Here is a 14,933-nt window from a genome sequence, read left to right on the forward strand (position 1 = left end):
GGAAGAAGAGAGGTCTGGGGAAAACAGGTAGATCTGAGTGTAGTAAGCATAAAAGTAATATTGAAAACCAAGCAATTCAGTACGTGGCACATTGATTGTTTTTAGAGTAACCACAGAAGAGAGCCCAGTATGGAACCTCAAAGAATGCAAATGGAGCAAAGGGGAAGATGTGCCATAGAAGGTGACAAAAATAAGAATATACCAAAAGCCATATCCACTACAGCCCGCTGTACTGGTTGTGGTACCAGGAGAGCCCTGCCATTTTAAAACAATTTGTCGATTGATAAGGGTTCACCTATGGCAACCAAGGCTGTATCTAATGCATCCAGTCTTCTCCAACGGGAAAAGTCAGATTGCTTTATAGAACAAAGCAGGACCATGCTTATTGGCAGAGTTTGACAGCTGAGTGTTCTCATCCAATCGGCACTGACCTGCATTGGCTTTACTTTATTCTAAAGATATCAGCTTCTCTAGCTGTAGAAGACCTTATCTTGTGCAGGTGCACGGTTGGACCCCGGTGGGTTGTCAAACCGTGATACAATGATTTGACATCTTACTGTGGAATGGAACTGTGGTACTCCTGGTACCATAGGAGTTGCTGAGAATGAGGGGCTCAGAATATGGGACTCATTAGCCTCAGGGTACAGATTTTATTAATATTTGTCATTTTACTGCAGCCAAGAAAGCTCAGTAGTATAGTGCCTTGCCAGGTGATTGTTGGGGGTGCCGTGCTAGGGAACAGAATTTGCAGCATACCTTTCTAATAATAATGTGTCCCAATAGGTGCATGTAGTTCCGCACACATACATAATCCCAAATAATCCACTGAATTATTATGTACACGAAAAGAGTGCACATTTATTGATAAAAAAAAAGTATGCATATCAAAAAGTCATGGTATCATGCTGTCTCTGCAGCCCTCATAGATGTTAAAGGTAGTACAGGCATAGCACACCAAAACATTGTAGTACACTGAGATGACACAAATTTCACAGCAAGAGAAAGAAAGAAAAATGTTCAGAAAATATCAATTTGCCGTACTACCTGCAACTGCCCGGCAGGGGAGAGACCACCTAGAAGACTACCCCGAAAAAGAGAGTGAAAGCCCTGGACGCGTTTCGCACCTTCCTTTGTGCTTTCTCAACATGCTAGGGAACAGAATTTGCAGCATACCTTTTTATTATTTATTTTGCTCATTGAATACCTAGATGTGTAGCATATGCTTGTATCTCGCTGTGCTTTCATTAAGATCCTTGAGCGCACCAGCAACACACTGCTCATTTCTAAATAGGAGGGGACATAACTCTACCTCTCTGTCACTGTAAGGGGCATTGAGTTTTCCTGTGGTCTCCAGCCCCAGGTGTTTCTGGAACCTAGCGGCGACCCTGCCTGGCACAATAAAAACTAGAGGGATGAAGTGGTTATGGTACTTGGAGTGTTGCTTTAATTGCGAGCAGCACAATTCCCATGGAATAACCTATATAATAAAAGTCATTAAATAATATATATATATATCACCAATATCTATAAATACACACAAGCAAATCAGCTGCTGACCTGCATTAGATAGCCATATCTTTCCCACATTCAGCTAATAAAACAGAGCTATGTTGGCTAATAACAACCCCCCACGCGTGAACGAGTTAAACTGAAGAAAACTGCATTGTCGCTCTACAAGGACATGTGGGGGCGCAGGTCGTTACCATGGGAAAGACTACAGCACCCAAAACAAGCTTGTCAGTCAGCGCTCACGGGATTTGTAGTTTATAAAGATCACGCCGACACCGAGATCACCACTATTTGTACTACATTTCCCGTCATGCCTCCGGAGACCGTGCGGAGGCGAGAGAGAGGGGAGGAGATAACTTGTTCCTATCTGCTGCCCCCTAGCGTCTCTCTGACAGTAGTGCATCCAGGTACCTGTCAGCTGCAGAAGAGACCGGTGCTCTTTGAGACCGAGGTAAGAGCATGCAATAATTAGTAGCAGAATGGTGGAGAGAGATTATAGTTTTTATTATGCGCAGTTACAGTGGGCTTTTGGTCTTTAAAAAAAATCCCTATTTAAAACCACAACCTTGTGCTATCTAATATTTTCCAATGAGCTATAAATTGTGTTATCTCTCAGGCTCAACCTATTGCCAGTCCATTTAATATTGAGTTATAGGGTAAGGCATGTGTGTGCCTTGTACTTGTTTATTAGACCAGTTGCTATCCTGATCAGTTTTATTGGAGAAGGTTCCATTGAATACACTTGTTCATGCTGTCCAGTTCTGCTAGGACATATCTGCAGTGTATCACATACACCTCTCTGCCAAACCTGGGTTAAACATGTTGAGCCTCTGTCTGCTCCCAGCTAAAAATGAAAATATTACAGACACATTACAAGAGCACATCATTGAACCTTTCAATGCCAAAGGCTTGTGCAATATTTTGTGCTGATGGGGTTAACCCCTCTCCTCCCATTCTTCTTCAATAGCTCAATACAATATCCCACATATATGTTGTTGTTTTATTTTGTTTTTTTAAATGTGTTAAGTACACAGTGATTTATAACATCGTTTATTTAATTAATTTCTGCAGAGTATTAAAATAAACTTTAATGCATCAAATGGTTTAAACGTTTGGAGACACAATGCAGCTTTTTTATGTGTACTGGGATATTGATGGGTTTTTTTTTTCTGAGAGAAGCCAAACTGCATCCCAAACAACCTCCACAGAGCAGTTTTGTTTAGAATGTTGATGCTGTTGAATAAGTATTACAGTCATTTTGCAGAGTTCTATGTGTTGTGTTTCCTGTACATTGTGTACTTAGACTCTCCTTGTATGTGCTGTATACCTTATTCTTATGACACTTGTATGTGCTGATCTGCCATTTTAATTGAAGATGGTACTTGCCGGTGATCTGCAAAGCAGCTGCTGCAACAATTATCTCCTGTTTCACAAAATACCTTTTCAAATGTTACCGCATTTTGCATATTGATATATTATTTCACTTTTCTAATGTTAGTGGTGAACAGATGGCTACACGTCACTGGATGCTTGGTTTGTTCAGAAAACCTAGAGAGCTATATACATGACCTTGGAGATACTGGTTTTCTACTAAATTACAGGCCTGTCATTGTAACTTGACAGGTTTCACTTTCAATGAGTAAAAATGCGAAATCTTGGCACTGAAAAGGTTAAACCAAAGGCTGCTTCCTATTTTATTGTCAGTAGAGATCTGATAGCAGTGTGGTCACTTTTAAAGAAGTAAGGGAGGGGACGAGAGTTTCTGTAACTTCCTGCTTCCAAAGATAAAGTTCTTGAAATATATTTATAAAATGTTCATTATTTGGAAGTGCGTAAATCCTTTATTTTAGTGAATTTATCTAAATAGGCAAGATTCACGTTGTTTTGGCGGTTTATTATTTTCCAGCCATCATTTTGTTATTTTTCAGTGCATACAGCTTATAGTGTCTTCAGCCATTTTATTCTGTCTGTAAATTGCTTATTTATAATTATCCGTTAGACGTGTGCCGGGTGGGAAAATTGGGATTGGCCAAACTATGGTTTCTGAAAATGAACTTTAGTTCAGCATGTCTGGCACTTGTTAATTTGATGGTTCAGCTCATACAGATATTGTTCATGAAAAATATTCTTCAAAATGATTCAGAAGAACAAAAAAAGGATGCACAATTTTACGTATATATTTTACAGTGCAACGTTAGGTGGATTTTCCTGTCATTTGGTTCACAGATCAAGTGAGGAGAAGTAACCAATAGCAATTAAAAGAGGAGGATATATTATATATATTTTTTACAGCCCCTTCTATTTCCCCTCAATTGATCTGTGAATAAAAGCAACATTTAGTGGCTTTCCTCTAACCTAATGTGATCCCTGTAAAAAAAAGTGAGATTTTAGAAGGAATTCACACACATTATGATGGAGCTGCATGCAGCAAATGGATTGGTGGAATGCGATGACTTCCATGCATGCACAGTATATCTGCAGTGCTTCTCCATGAGAAACATCTGATTGGACAAAAGTCACCAGAATAGATTGTTTCATCATAGGTGCTGCACCATAGGCTGTCACAGCACAAGAATAAAGATGGATTTAATGGCAAATAAAATTCTTTTTTGGTTTTTCTTTGTTTTTCTTTTAAACCTAAGGGAATCCCATAAATATAAACTGATAAAGGAATAAATCTAATTAAAATAGACATTTATAATTAGAGTGTTCCTTTATCTTGTATCATTGGTTTCATACAGATACATTTTATTAACCATTGCATCTGTTCACTAATTAGCATATTTTGTTTTGTAGAAAATGTGGTGAAAATGGTTAAACTCCAACCGGATGGGCAATTCTCATGTTTACTAAAGCCAAATCCAAATCTGCCTATTTGACCAGATGCATTCTATGTCAGTCTTAAAATCAGTGCTTGTCACATCCCAATGCTATAGAAATTACAGCATCTGGACATTTGGAAAGCACAATTTTTAAAGAAAATCAGGACAAATGCCCCTGGTCGGATGCACACCCACAAATCATGTTTCACTTGCTTTTTGCGGGGGCAGAGTGACCGAGTGCCAGTTTGTAGTCTATGGGGTTAAACGATTCGTTAAAGGTTTAACCCCTTCAGGTAAGACGGTGCCAGAGACCTCCAAGGCCCATAACAACTTTATTGGTATGAAGTTGTTATGGTCCCCAGAGTGTCCCTTTAAATGGCGTTAACAATGTACAGATTCTGCAGTTCATGTCTCATAACACACTCTCTTTAAGATGATTTAAAGTTTACAGAAAATAAATAGAACACACAGATACAACTCAACTCACCTAGTTTACATAACATCTCATTTCAAGCTTGATTACATGTCAGAGATCATCAATCTGCAGGTTTCTTTGTTTGTAAACCAACTGTTTCATTGACTATTTCATCATTTACTTTAAGGAAGAATTTACATTGATGGGAGCCTAGTTATTCTGGACTCAGACTGCATAGATTTCATATGTTCTAGCAGGTGACCGCCATGACATTTGTCATGTTGTATACCCAGTAGATCCTCCTGAGTGTGAATGCATGTGATGTGTTCCTGCTGGATACAAATCATAATATCTCTAACATTGGCTTATAAACGGCTTTATGTAACCAAATTGTATTTTAAACATAGTGAACTTGGTATATAAACCTTTCTACAAAAAAAAAAAAAACGACCGTTGGTACATAGATTCCTCCGGGACCTCAATCTTTTAGTTTCAGCAGGACCCTTGTGAATCACCATAGAACTGGAAACAGACTACAAGACCTTGGTAAAACTAAATATATGAACATCCATAAGACTAGCTCATGTTGTGGAAACTAAGTGATTTTCCATCCATTTTACACATTGGAAATAAGTAAGGTTGTGTCCAAAGGTTGTGGAAATGGATGACCTTACATTCGAAAGATGTTCCCAGGGACCGCACACTGTCCAATCTTCCGATGCAATAAATTCTCTCCTTAAATTTTTGTTCAGTCCATTATTTTTATTTCTAACTTTGTTATTATCTCTTATTTATCAATTGTTTCCCCTTTTTTTTATCAGTATCGATTTGATTACAGTGCTGATTGTTTTTCCTTTTTGATTGTAAAATAGGAAGACATAAGTAATGTAAATTACAACACATCTGTGTACATTAAATATGTATATATTTTAAGCTGAAGGCATGCATTATCACATAAAGCAAAATCAATAAATTATAGGCTTTAAAAGACCAATTCTTTTTAGCAGGAAAACCAATGGGGTTATTCAGTAAACATACGTACTGAGTTGGGATTTTTATTTTGTGCTAAAATAGCCAAGGCAGAAAACAGTTGGGAGATCTCTTTCAGTTTGTTTTGGAAAAGGGATGGCCTGTCTGCCCCCAAACTACAGGAAGTGCTCTCAGCAGGGTCCACAGTGCTCGCGCCAGTTTCCTGGTGTCCCCGAATGCTGGACACAAGGGAATCAAATCAGGATTGAGGGACAGGACCCCATAATCGGGACTATCCTGACAAAATCTGGACTATTGGGGGCTTAAATGTGTTCTCTAGTCAGGTGCCAACAATTTCCAAGTTATAGTTAGGCTAATCACCAGGGTTATTCACAAAATTTGAAACTACCAGTATTGCAAATTTAAGGCCAGAATAGCTGAGTGGGAAATTGATACTTTTGGAGAATTTCCCCACTTTTGGCCTCACTGTTTAACTTCCATAGTTTATTTCTGCCTTTTCGCACATTTTTGAAAAACACTTCAACAATTGCAATCTGACCAAAAAAAAAAAAAAAGATGTTACAAACAAAATTAAATTGTATAATATTCACTACTGGAATCACTGCATTACTCAGATTTGGGTAAAATTCAATCAGCACTCCAGATTCCTGCACGCAGTGACAATGATATGTTGAATATATACGGATTTACTTAAGCCTGTTCCGCCAGGCTGTTCAATTTTAGTGAAGGATTCTTAGCTGCATGATCCCAAAGAGGACAGAAAAGCGAGCCATTTTTAGTAGAGAACATTACACCTACTCACTTCCATAATCAGAATTCATTTGTAGCTCAGCATTCTAAAAAGGGTTTTGGTCCCAGAAAGTGTATTAGTATAAATTGTAAAAATCCTTGTTATCGACACAGGGCCTCTTCATACATTAAATTGGCAGATTTACTGAAGCAAATTTACTGTGTTGTAAAAATAAACTGAAATTCATTTTGAGATTTATTTTGAGAGACTTTTCTCTTACCATAACGTTAAAGGGACGATATAGTCACCAGAATAACTACAGCTTATTGTATTTGATTTTTGCAGTTAACACTGTCTTTTCTCAGAAAATGCAGTGTTTACATTACGACCTAGGGCTACCTCCACTGGCCACTCCTCAGATGGCTACTGCAGGTCCTAGAGGTACTAGAGGCTACTAGAGGTGCTTCCTATGGGAAAGCATTGTGATTGGCTTAGATCACCACTTCTGATTATGTCAGCCAAGGAGGCAGAGCAGCGGCAGAGACAGCAAACTGGAATAAAAGAGGACAGGGGGAGGCTAGCTGTTTTTAACACTATAGGTCAGGAATACGTTTGTGTTTCTGACCCTATAGTGTTCCTTTAACATGAGAAGTTTTGAAAAGCAAAGATTGAGTAGGGATGAACAATGGCTGATGGTCTTTGCACTCGTTTCCAATGTGGATGGTAAATATGAGCTATAAGTTGTTGTTATAGATATTTGCAACCCAAAAAATACTGACTGACTTTCAACCTCTAGGCCCAGATTTGTTTTCAGATTACTGCTACTAGTATCTGCCCCTATATATACTGTTCGTGTGTATCTATTAGGGACTCAAATGTAAAGTAAGTTGTTTCCACAGAAACCATAATGGGTAACATAAAGAAACACTTTGCGTATGCACACTTCCCCTACTATCAGGGCCTGCCTTATGCCAACCATGTATATTGTGTGTGTATAGGAGTGAAGTGATTGTATAGGGGATATGTATGCTATGTGTTGGCTGTGTGTGATATTTGTAATGGGTGTATTAACTGTGTGCGGTATACGTGTATTGGTTGTATGTGATATTTGTTCTGGGCTTATTGGCTATGTGTGATGGGTATTTAATTCAGGTAAAAATATGCATTTAAGCCTATGTGTGAATGCAGGTGTATATTTTTGCAGAGTTATGTGCACACAGTCCCACAGTCAGATGCACAGTTATACATATACACTTGTCAAATATACCACATGCACACAGTCGCAGGCAGTTAGTCACAGAAACACACAGGTACAGGCAGTAACACGCATACACAGTTACAGGCAGATAAACACACTCACACAATTACAGCAAGATAGCCACACACACAGCCACGCATACGGTCTGACTTACACACACATACTTACATGCAGACCGCCACACAGGCAGACAGCCACACACACACAGGCAGACAACCACACACACAGACAGCCACACACATACACACAGGCAAACAGCCACACACACACACAAACACACACAAAAACACAGGCAGACAGCCACACACAAACACACAGAGGCAGACAGCCACACACACACACACACACAGGCAGACAGTCACACATAGGCAGTCACACACACACACAGGCAGGCAGTCACACACACACAGACAGCCACACACAAACACACAGGCAGACAGCCACACACAGGCAGACAGCCACACACACACACGCAGACAGTCATACACACAGGCAGTCACACACACACACACACACACAGTCAAACACTCAGACAGTCACAGGCAGACAGTCTCTCTCTCACACACACACACACACACACACACAGGCAGACAGACACACACACACACAGTCAGACGATCACATATAGCTACCTATGTTCAGTACAGTTCCTGGAGACTGATTGTTGGGGAAGCAGGGACCCCTTCCTGCTTCCCCATGCAGAAGTTACCCGGCACTTCTAGCCCCGCTCCTGCCGCACGGTAAGCTCCGGCCCTGTCGCACATTAAGCTACGTCCCCACCGCAATATTATTATTATTTTTTTTTTATCCTGGCCAGCCATGTTTGAGCTGTGTCGGCCGCACGGCACCCCCTGCTCCCATGGCGCCCTGTGCGGCCGCACAGCTCGCACACCAATAAGGCCAGCCCTGCCTACTATTGTCTTCGTTGGATACTCAGAGGCCCAAGGATAGGAGAGAGTCATTGGCACTTATTGCATTCCTACCAACATTGGGGGGGGGGGGGGGGTTCTGAAAAATATGAGATGATTTACTTACAAAAATTGTTGCAACTAAAATATAATTTATAACAAAAACAATGTATTTACAGAGACTGAAATCTAAACACATTTATTGTAGTTTAAAGACACATTACTGTGAGTATTATTGCTGTGGAGCTCTGTTATACACTTAGAGACACCAACAAAATGGAGCTCCTTGAAAAGAGGTACATGAGGATAGAACAGAGAGACAGAGGGATTTGGGCCTAAAATAGGGACATTTCTAAATAGGGACTTTTGGAGAGCCAGGATGATTCTGTAGAGATAAGCACATTGGTGCAGATGGCTGAGACGGATAAGCTGACACTCTCAGCCCTTAGTTTAGAAGATCTAATGGAAGCTCCTGTTTAGTATCTTTGGTGCTTCGGAAGAGGCATATCAACATGGTGTGGATGGAGCTCCATCTCCAGGCTCATCCTGTTGGGAAAGTTCTACACTACTGGCGAACTTGTCAATTTTGTGGCTGGCTGCTCCTCTTCTGATTATGTTCTGGATGAGCTACAGAGTAGGGCTAGCCCCCTGAAGACTTCAGGGGATGTTTTTGAGTCTGCAGCCAATCAGAGTGCTTGTAGGAATAAGGCTGAAGACTGCAAGGAGGAGAAGGATAGAGCTACGCTACGGTAACTTAGGGAAATATATGTTATACATTTACATATCTCCTTACTCCAGCATCCTGCAAATCTGGACGCTTGTGGGAGGGAGGTAAAGGTGCCGACCAGTGACAAGATTGTGTCTCTTGCTACACCTTAAAGGTCGGACCTGCCCAGAAAGGAGGCAGGTCATCCTCCGTAATGGAAGAGTTAATGGCAGGTCAGCCTGGCGTGAATGCATGCCAGATCAATCATTTTGGCCGGCCCATTGAGGGTTGACCTTGCAGGGTGCATTGTTTTAGAAGGTAGTTCAAAGCAATGCCTGGTATGTGGCGGAAGTTTTTAATTTGGAGGACAAGGGGCTCCAACATCAGAAAAGGGTTGTGTGAACATTAGTAATGGGGAATGAGTCAAAGAGAAATCCTGAGTTCAAAACCTTAGCTGACGGAACCAAATATAACCCTAGGATTGCTTAGACACTCCTGGCATTATAACCACTACAGTGAGCAGTAGCCTTGGAGTGTTCCTTTAACAATCCATCTAAATCATTAGCGGCTGTCTGTAAATATTGGGGACAACACTTGAAAATGAGCCCTAAACCAGGAATTGGAAATCTCCAACTTAGCTCTTCTTGTAGCTCAGCTCATCTTATGATCTAAAATATGCATGTACATTGTCAACTTTCTGCAGTTGTCAGTATTAGGTATTAACCCCACTGGTCGTGCTGGTTAGCCGGGAAAATGTTCTTCTTGTAATACTACAACGAGCCAGCTGGTGGCAGAGTACTGCATTCCAAGAAAGGCCACATATGAAAGCAATTTCCTTCTTTGCTCAGACTGAAATGCAGGCTTATGACAGGTTTCCTTTTCCAAGCAGAACAAGTAATTTTTTGTGGCATGTTTTTTTTAGCTACATTCTTAAAGGGCCTGCAGAGTCCTAACATTAAGTGAACTATGACAATTTATATAAAATACATACAAAGCAATGACTAATATAACTTAATTCCATATTCCCAGTTTTTGTATTTCTCCTTTGCGCTTTGATATAAGGAACGGATACTTATTACATCCTCTCTGCAGGGTGCTTGGGAGAAGCATGTATTCTGCCCAGCCAGTTTCCTTAACCCCTTAAGGACACATGACATGTGTGACATGTCATGATTCCCTTTTATTCCAGAAGTTTGGTCCTTAAGGGGTTAAACAGGACACAAACCATCCATTTTACAATGTTGCCGTCCTGGCCTATGCTAGGTTTTGCTAATAAATATGTACAGCTGTTTATAAAATTATATTTCAAGGGGGCGGGTCTTGGGACCGAAGCTGAACAGATGCCATCTATGTTGGCTCCCAACCTTGATACACAAAAGCTGCTAATATCTCGTGCACCATCCACCATCTGGCCAGACTAAAACCAAACAGCGACCTGGGAAGCCAAGAGGAGCAGTGCGATGCCTTTCTTTCAACCCCCAAAGTCCGGGATGGTTAAACACGAAAGCAGGGCCTACCTCCCACCGGCCATCCACAGCCTGGAGACTCTCCGGAGGTACCAGGGTGTATGACAACCTAGATACTGAGGAAGACGACACCTTGACACTGAGCGACACCTTTCGCAACAATGAGGCGCCGCACACAGAAGCTGCAGCCGGCCCCAGCCGCTGACCAGACAGATATTGGAGTCCTGTTACAGCGACAAGCACCATCCAAGATGGCCACCACAGAGGCCTTACTTGCTCCGGTGCAACCGACACTACAAGCCCACTCACCAGCACCACGGGAAGAGGATGAGTAAAGCACCACGCTCCCAGCCTTTACAGAATCAGGGGTTAATGCCTTTGCCACAAAGCATGACCTCCAACAATGGATGCAGGAACTCAGAATTTGTTTGCCGTGGATATCGACACCCTGAAGGCAGATATTCGACAAACTACTGAGTGAGCGCCATGGAGGAGGACATTCTAAATCTAAACAGTGGAGTATCGAACCTTACGGATACACTGCAAACATTGCAAACAGCTCACCAGGCGCTAGCAGTACACCACACAAGAGGATCGCATGCGCCGCAACCACATTAAACTGGGGGGGGGGGGGGTACCAGCAGCGCTAACCCAAGATGAACTGCCATACTTCCTTAGGAGACTTATGGCCACCATCCTGCCTCCTTCAGCTACCCGGAAAATAACTCTGTAGGGCATATACCGCTTACCGGCAGGGCCCAACTCACCTTCCACAGAAGCTCGAGATGTCATTCTGGCTATGCCACATCGCAAGACAAAACAACCATAATGACAGCGGTGAGAGGCAAGACCCCCCTGACATTTGAAAGTTCCCAACTGCTCTTCTTTCAGGATTTAACAAGGGCCACGCCGCACTGGCGGAGATCATTGCACCACCTTATCGGCCGCCTGAGAACAGCGGGCATACAATATCGATGGGGAACGCCAAGGATCCTAACAATCACTCATAACGCCATGTCGGAGGCAGGTAAACCTGCAATCCTTACTCTCTTGGAACTGCCCATGACCAGGGTCACGAAAGGCCCATCCCAGATTGGAGATCCGGCTACTACAATACCATTTACCTTGAGCACCGACTCGGATCCCTCACTGAAACCGCACACAGGATCATCCACGCTGGTCAGGCCGCATACAACCTCATCAGTATACTGTTTTGTTATGACTTTCTCATTTTTGTTTCTCATTATGTCAGTATGCCTGCAGCCCTACTTCACTCGGTCTTGGCAAGTGCCATGACCGGACCTAATGATAGTTACACAGAGCCACGTGAGTATGGAGGAGCCCCCAACTCCCCCCGCCGCCGTTAGGGATACCTACAATCCTAGAAGCAGCCCAGACCCGTTTTGAGCACTCTGCTTTCTCTTTAAGACCATATAAGTCGACTGACTAGTTCAAAGCAGGATATGATATGCCTAGTACAAACTTACCTGTGCTATTAATCCCAATTAATTATGATAGGTTTTACCTAGTGCAACAGCCCATGGCGGCTAAAAAATTCAAAGGCGCACAAGGCCGCCCATAAGGCTCTGATTGCCCATGCTGGACAACCAAATGCGGCCTTTGCACGCTCCATGCACCCTAGGGTGGTGCGTGTACACTGAGGCGGCTAACTGATGCACCAGTAAAGTTTCAACTTGTTTATCTCCTGTTATTACCTTTTACCTTCTATATTATTTTATTTTGATTTATTATGCTACCACTGTTTAAACGTTGAGTCTCAACTCTTATTGGGTGCAATACTGTGTTGTCTAAACTCCAAATGGGGCCATAAGCCTAGGAGTAAGCTCCTGCACTGATACCGGTACTTGAAACGTGACATGGTTAAAAAAGTAAAAATGAGTTCAGTTCTACTTGAGAAGTTATGTGACTCGACTACCCTTGTACCCTGATATGATACATCTCTTCCGTATGTCAATTTAACTCGTGATATTTCTTCATGCACCTTCAAAATAAAGAATACAAAAAAGTAAAAAATATTTCAAACAACATAACCACTTTACATTATTATAGCGGTAATACATTTAAAAGTGGTTCGACAAAAAAGGAGAATCTATGGCACCCAGAGCCCGTCCACCCAGGTGGACACTAAATATTTGTAAAAATAAAATAAATATATATATTTGTACAATGTACAGTAAGATGCTGTGATACAGGATGAATCTGGTCTAACAACTCTACATTAGGCTTTTGTCACACACAGTTATACACCCAGTGCTCAAACTAGGTGTAAACTCACTAGTTTAATTGAGAACCCCACTCAGGGATGCCTAGGCATGGAGTGTTGTTCAAGTGCTCTTTCATGAGCTAAAAGCCCAGAGTGTAATTTGTACATTGTGGGCACATCTAATGACGCACTTGCACTGCACTAGAAGTGGGACACCAGAGACCCATAATTTGGGACTGTCCCACTGAATGAGGGATGGTTTTGCAGGTGAGTATCAGTAACTGTCTCTGAGCATCTAATATTATTACATCATTGAACTTATGGCGCAGAGAGTACATAACTGGATAGCGGGTTGATAATTGACCAATAGCAGTTGTAGTATGGAGATCCGTTTATTGAGTAGTTCTGTTCACCATCTATGATGAGTTAAACTCTGCATGGAAAAAAAAATACATATCCCATAAACCCCATAAGGGACAGAGATTTATTGAATAACAAAATAAACCCTAGACCAGAATAAGATATTCCTCATTGTGTAGCCTCTTCTTGGAATTAATTTTAAAGGTATCTTTTTGTTTTTAAAGCATCCTCTATGCAATTCATTAAAGGAACACTTTTTAGTTTCAGGAATACAAATGTGCATTCCTGACACAATAGGTCTAAATAGCTATTTAGCCACACCCCTACCTCTGGTTAAAAGGTAATCTACTACACAGCTGGCTTCACCCATGCTCCGCCCCCTTGGCTGAGATGATCAAACTTGATGATCTCAGCCAATCCAATGCATTGGAAACTCAATGCATCTCTGTGTGGAAAGTTCAGTGCCTTCAAGCAGAGTGTGTAGATGCTGAACGTCAGTGCTGCACATTGTGCAATACTGACCCAGGAAGCCCCTCTAGTGGCTGTCTGAGTAACTGCCACTGGAGGTGTCCCTAGGCAGCAAGGTAAACACTGCTTTTTCTCTGAAAATGCAGTGTTTACATTAAAATTGCAGGGATAGGCAACCTTCGGCACTCCAGATGTTGTGGACTACAACTCCCTTGATGGCTGTAAGAGCATTATGGGACATGTATTCCAAAACATCTGGAGCGCTGAAAGTTGCCTACCCCTGGGCTATAGACACCATAAAAAATACATTAAGCTGTTGTTGCTCTGGTGACTATAGTGTCCCTTCAACAATTTGGGGCTAATTCCAGCCTATACTATCCCTTTATGTTGAAATAGTTTCGAGATTATCTACACAATAAAATAGAAATACAGTATCTCTAAGATGTAATTACAGATTGATTTACTAGATATAGTGATTAGAAGATAGTTTTAAATACACCACCCAGAAACTGGCTTATTATTATATTATTAATATTATTTATCTAAAAATACTGCAATTAGAAACAACAGATGTCCTTTTATCCCTGAGGCATTTCACACAGTTCAAATAGGTTAAACACTGTTGACGAAAACTGGCTTGTTTCAGCTCTTACAAGGACAACATATTTTTGAGAAGAATAATGGAGATTTTTTTATGGCTTCGTATATAAACCTTTATGCCACAATGATGTTTTTATGTCTGCCCTACAATGTGGTATGAATAACAAAAATATGAGTCGACCTTTAATAACCTTGTTGTCGATGTGGAGTTATTGATCGGTCTCTCTCTCTCTACATTCCAATTAACATTTGTCCTCGATAAGAGTGATTATGGACGAAGATCCACGAAGTCCCTCCATATATCTGGATAGATTTTCCATAATCCATAGTTATTCCTGGAAGTTCTTTTAGGTGAATTGATGTACGAATTGAGTCTGTTATGTCTGTCTCGAAGGAACACTCCATAAAAAAGGTAGATAAAGTAATAGATAGAAATGCTGCTAAATAAAACATGCATGTAATTCTTTTTCCATGTTT

The 14,933-nt window shown here is 41.3% G+C and overlaps 1 protein-coding gene across 1 annotated transcript in view; it reads left to right on the forward strand.

The window, feature by feature from the left end:
• Positions 1-1,940: 1,940 nt before the first annotated feature.
• The window catches only part of SPECC1 (sperm antigen with calponin homology and coiled-coil domains 1), a 454,997-nt gene continuing 442,004 nt past the window's right edge, over positions 1,941-14,933 (forward strand). The window contains exon 1 of the mRNA XM_063450042.1: positions 1,941-1,960. The gene's annotated coding sequence lies outside the window, so the exon portion shown is untranslated. The remainder of the gene's footprint in view (positions 1,961-14,933) is intronic.

The sequence above is a fragment of the Pelobates fuscus genome, chromosome 1 (genome assembly GCF_036172605.1).
Source record: "Pelobates fuscus isolate aPelFus1 chromosome 1, aPelFus1.pri, whole genome shotgun sequence".
In the NCBI taxonomy this organism is placed as follows: domain Eukaryota; kingdom Metazoa; phylum Chordata; class Amphibia; order Anura; family Pelobatidae; genus Pelobates; species Pelobates fuscus.